The following is a 6039-nucleotide window of genomic DNA, read 5'->3' as shown; positions in this document are numbered from 1 at the left end:
TGTGTGTGTGTGTGTGTGTGTGTGTGTGTGTGTGTGTGTGTGTGTGTGTATGTACAGGAATATTTCACTTTACTGCACTTCTCAGATACTGCATTATTTTACAAATTGAAGGTCTATGGCAACCCTGTGTTGAGCAAGTCTACTGGCACCATTTTTCTAACAGCACGTGTTAACATTGTGTCTCTGTGTCCCAGTTTGGTAACTCTCACCATATTTCAAACTTTTAAATTATTATACCTTTCATGGTGATCTGTGATTAGTTATCTTTGATATTACTATTGCAATTGTTTTGGGTAGCCATAAACCATACCCATATAAGATAGTGAACTTAGACGATAAATGTTACATGTGTTCTGACTGCTCCACTGACTGCCCGTTCTCCTGTCTCTCTCCTTCTCCCCAGGTCTCCTATGCTCTGAAACACAACGGCACTGAAGAACAACACATAAACTTAGTTGTAAAACAGCAGCAGGATTTGAGAAGACTGACTCCAATTTTGAAAGAAGTTGTAATGAAGGTAAAAAAAATGCAGGCATCAAATAGCATCACATACTACAGAGAAATCTTTCATGAAAGAAAGAGTCAATCAAAGCAGCAAAATTCATTGTTACTCTATTTTAAGAAATTGCCAGAGCCATCTCAACCTTAAGCAACTACCACTCCGATCAGTGAAAAGCCATCATCAAGGCAAGACCCTCCACCAGCAAAAAGATGATGATTTGCTGAAGGTTCAGATGATGGGTAGCATTTTTTTTTAGCAATAAAACATTTTCTAATTAAGGTATGTACATTGGGTTTCTTTGGACATAATATAAACCAAAAAATCTGTGTGACTCACTTTATTGTGGTGGTCTGGAACCAAACCCACAGTATCTCCAAGGTATGCCTGTATAGTCTTTAGCATATAATAAAGTATATGTGTATATGTGTATTACGTACATATATATATATAGTCTTCTAAAACATTTTTAAAAAATTCATACAGTGACCAAGCCTGATGATTTCTCTCTCTCTCTCTCTCTGTCACAGACACACAGACACAGACACAGACATAGACACACACACACACACAAAATAAAACTAAGAGCCATTCCCTAATAGAAAAGCAGTCACAGGACATGAATAGTTTTCAAATGAATTGTAAACTTTACATGACCACATGAAAACACATTCCAAATCACTAAGAAATGCAAATTAAATCAACTCTGAGGTTTCATTTTCTAACAGGCAAATTGGCAAAGATTTTCAAAAGATGGGAACTGTCAAAATGTAGGAAGCCAGATATACTAATGCATTGTTGGTGGATCTGTGAAGTAGTTCAGCCACTCTGTATTTTAATTTGGAATGATATAAAAAAATGTGAGTAAACTCTCTAATTCAGTGATCCCATTTCTAGGCATACACTCCGACAGAAACAAAGGTTTCATCATATGTTAAAGTATTCATAGCAGAACTCTTCTTTGTAGCAAAGAACTAGAAACAACGAGGTTGTCCACTTAATTGGGGAATGATTGAAAAAAACCTAGAGTATATGAATATAATGGAATATTATCATGTGGTTAAAAAATGACAAATACTAGAAATTCAGAGAAACTTGGGAAGGTTTATATGGACTGATGTAGAATGAAATAAGCAGAACTCAGAGAATACTATACATAATGATTGCAACAATGTAAATGAAAAGATGGTCAGAAGGAACTGGAACAATGAGTAACTGAAAAATCCATTAAAGTTTCAGAGAAGAGATAATTATACATAATTTCTCTCTCACAGCAGAAACAGGTGAGACTAGTAGGATACTGTACATACTGTCAGGCAAGTTTAATGCTTCAGATATTTTGCTTAATTGCTTTTTATTTTTTTTTGTCTGTAGGGATGGTTCAATTGGGTAAGGGGAGGGTGGGTAATGACTATGATGCAAAGACAAATAGTGTAAACACATTTTTAAAAAGAATCGAATGAAAAGAGAATGGAAGCATTTTTATAAGTTGCAAAGAACTAAACAAGTATAAAGCATCATAAGAGTGCAGTATTTGCAAGTATTTTAGACTTTGTGGCTCATTCACTTTGTAAACTGCTGAACAAAATTAAGATATCAGTACACAGAATACAAATGATTAATTTCCTCTTTCATATATAAAGATGTGAGGGCTAGGCTGTTCTTGGTAAATTAAATACTTTGAAATTAACTCAACAAACATTTTTTGAAAAAAAATTAAGTTTTTTATTTTATTGTTGTGTCCTTTTGTTTTTAAATTAAATGCCAGGAATTAAATGAAGGAAGTTGTATTATATATCTCCCTCTGCCCTCCTCTACACAGCAAGCCATCCCCTGTAATAAAGATTAAAAAGAAATAGAAAAAAGGCAGTTCAGCAAAATTAGCCAACACATTGATTATGCCCAAAAGCAAATGTAATATTCCACACTCGTAGCTTCTGAACCCGGCATTTTCTCAACTTTTCTTCAGGCTGAATTTGGTCATTATAATTACACAGTGTTTGGTGTTGTGGGTTCTTCTGTTTGTTTGTTTGTTTTGGTGTTGCTGTTGTTCTTTCTGTTTACATTAGTGTACTTGTTGTGAATGTTGTTTTCCTGCCTGGGCTTCCTTGGTTAACATAACTTCCTATTCTAGACCAAAGTCCAAGTCTGAGACCAGGCTCAAGGCTGCACTGGGTACAGGACTCTCAGTAAGGTCAACTACAAAGAACACCAAGCTTGCCTATCATAATGGTGTGGCGATTCTGACATGTCCTATTGCCAGAACCACCATATCATTGTTCACAACCTGGGTTGGTTTTTGGACTTGGACGGGAAGAAAAGCATTAAAGAAATCTTGGTAGCTCAAGAGGAGAAGGTGAGGCACGTGGCTGGTGAGGAGATTCTCCAACTGTTTTAGAAGCTGAGGCTGGACTGCAATCTGTTTCTCTCTCCAAGGGGGAAAGTAGCTTGGATCCTGCAGATACCCCTAGAAAAGACCCAACCTGATCTGATGAAATGTTGACTTTTTTCCTTTTTATCTTTGTGCTGAAAAAGAAAGGGTCTTGGCTTAATGTTGTTTTTCTTTCTTTTTTGTTTTTATAAACAAAAATTAATTATCTGTATTCTTCATCAAATATGAATTCTTCATATTTGCTTGTTGTTTTTTTTTACAATGCAATAATATCTCATACATTCACGTACCACATTTGTTTAGTCATTTCCCAATCAGTGGACACCTAATCTGTTTCTAGTTCTTTGTTGACAAAAAAATGTTGCTATGAATATTTTGGGAGTATGTGGGATCTTTCCAGTCCTTGACTGCATAATGAATATATATGTGGCAGTTGGATCTCTACATCAAAGGGCATGGATATTTTAGTCCATTTTCAGCAAAGTTCCAAATTGTTTTCCAGAATGGCTAGACCAATGAAAAACAATGTGTCTGCCTTCTGGTAGCCCCTCAATAAACATTTATTAAGAGCTTACTCTGTGCAGCCCACTTGACTGGTATTGGGAATAGACAGAAACAAGATACTTCTTGCCCTCAAGGAGCTTCCATTCTACTGGGGGAATACAACCTGTACACAGATAGTCCTGCCTCTGAGGTTTACTAGCTGTGTAAGCTGTGTCACTTAACTCCCTGGGCCATAGTTTTTTCATCTGAAAATAAGGGTGCTGGACTAAATGGCCTTGCCAGTCTGAATTTTCAAGCTCTAATCTATGACACTATAATCCTAAATATGTGTAAGGAGAGAGGCAGAGACAGAGAGACAGACAGACACACACACACAGAGGTAGAGAGAGAGAGAGAGACAGAGTCAGAGAGAGACAGAGAAGGAGAAAGAGAGACAGAGAGACAGAAAGACTGAGAGAAAGAGCCAACAATAGGGAAAAGTTTGTTGTACAGGAAGTGTTAGCTGAAGGGAAGGGAGTGAATTGTTCTAAGAAGTGTAGGACAGGAGGAAATGTTTTCCAGGTGTAGAGGGAGGTGGGGGACGAAGTGCTGAATTCAGGGAATTGCAGATGGCTGGGACATAGGGTGTGTGAAGGGGAGTAATGTGAAGTAAATATAGAAAGGCAGGATGGAGATGGTTGTTGAGAGCTCTAAGACCGGGGAGAGGAGACTATTTTTATAATGGAAGCAACAAGAAGCCATTGAGGATTTCCGAGCAGAAAGTAACATGGTTGACTTGTACCTTGGGACCATCTCTTTGGGCACTGGTGAAGAAGTCACACTCTCTCTGTCTCGCAGCCTCCCCTGAGGCCAGTAATGCCTCCTATTGGCAATTCAGCTACTCAGAGTTAGGGGGGTTGGCCGTGGGCATGGAAGACAACAAACAAAATAGGAATATTTCACATATGTAGAGCATTTTTGTAATTAAAGCACGTTCCCATGCACCATCTCTTGATTTTGGATGTACTTGTGATTTCATTGGCATAGGGAACTCTGACTCCTTGTACTTCTGCAGATCACTCCTGCTCTGCAATTTCCTGTCTGAAGAGGGATGCTTGGAGGACATTAAGGTTAAATGACTTATCCAGGGTCACACAACCTATACTAGATGTGGGGACCTGAATTCACATCTTTCTGCTGCCAAAGCCAGCTAGGTCTATCTCTAGACCATATACTGCCTTCTCATCTCATTTGAGAGCAATATTAAATTGGAAGACAAAAGGATCAGGTTTATGGCTACTTAGCATGATCCTCTAAGAGAATAAGCATGTGTTAATGAGGTCTATATTCTAGTCTCTGCATTCTGCCACAAAAAGAGAAATGGTGGGAAACCAGACTTGATATGAACAACAGTGAAGGAGACCATGTTCTTAAGAGGATCTATGGAGCAGACGTGGAAGTACGAGATGTTGCCCATGACCCTGTTCCCTCCTGAAGGAACCATAGACATAGTAACATCTTATGATATGGGCTACACCTCCTCTTTGAACAAGGAATGCACTCTGTGTTGGTCTATGTGTTTTTTGTGCATGCAGGGCTAAAAAATGCATGACATTCAATCTACATATATGGGAATGGTGACATATGAGAGATTTAGGCCTGGTAGGGCAAAAGTGTTTACTTTTCAGAGGAGTAAAATACTCTTGTCTTTAAAAGTAGGTCCCACTATCAGGATAAAGGTTTACATTAGGAAAAGGAAGAGAAGTGGGAAAGAGAAACAATGGGGAAGTGGGAAGACAATAAAGGAGAAAGAGAAGGAAAGCAGGTGAATATGGTAGTATGAAAAAACACTATCAATAATTTCAGCAGAGTACATCAGTGAGGAATTCCCTTTTGTGTATAGATTGGATAAAATAGTCATTGAGGACCCTTCCAACTTTGAAATTCCGTGATTCTGTTACTGATATATCTACTTGGTCTTACTTACTGGCCTCATATGTCATCTATCTCTCATCTAAATATCATAGTATCTGAAATTCCACTATTACAGACTCATTTTTTTGGGGGGGGAGCTCTATTTCTTTAGGACTCCTTTTAATTTTTCTTTTCTTTAATACCAGAAGGACTAAAACATTGAATTTTCATTGAGTAATCAGTGGCATAAAACTTGTTTTCCTTGATAGGAGGGACTTGAGGAAGAGTGAAAACCTGGGAAGCCTGGAGGATTGGGAGCATGAAGAAAGAGGGTGTTCAATGGTGACAGAGTGAAGGTAGAGGGAAATACCACCACAGGAAGGAGAAGGGAAGGAAAACTATATCCTTTAGAATTCTGTCTGACATTGTCTATCCCTGCTTGGAATAGGAGATACTGACTGTGGCTCTCACTTTTGCAGAGAATTTACCCTGATAACCCAAATCTGCCATAAGCTTAAAACTTGACCATGGACCTAACTTAAATAGCTTTGAGCATCCTGAAGCCAAACCACCCACGTACTCAGGGTACGTATTCCAAACCAGTCAAGCAAAAGTTCAAGTGTATCCAGGGGAAATAAAAAGACCAGGCCACTACATTTTTTGACTGGGATTCATTCTTTGAGGCCCAGCAGAAAACCTGCCAGCACACACACACACACACACACACACACACACACACACACACACACAC

General features: G+C 38.5%; 1 protein-coding gene across 4 annotated transcripts in view; it reads right to left on the bottom strand.

The window, feature by feature from the left end:
- The window catches only part of CUNH7orf50 (chromosome unknown C7orf50 homolog), a 338906-nt gene that overhangs the window by 7914 nt on the left and 324953 nt on the right, over positions 1-6039 (bottom strand). The gene's annotated exons all lie outside the window — the stretch shown is intronic.

The sequence above is a fragment of the Vombatus ursinus genome, unplaced genomic scaffold (assembly GCF_900497805.2).
Source record: "Vombatus ursinus unplaced genomic scaffold, bare-nosed wombat genome assembly UNPS02014807.1, whole genome shotgun sequence".
Classification (NCBI taxonomy): domain Eukaryota; kingdom Metazoa; phylum Chordata; class Mammalia; order Diprotodontia; family Vombatidae; genus Vombatus; species Vombatus ursinus.
The sequence above is the reverse complement of the archived record's forward strand: the minus strand, read 5'-3'. Positions and strand labels throughout refer to the sequence as shown.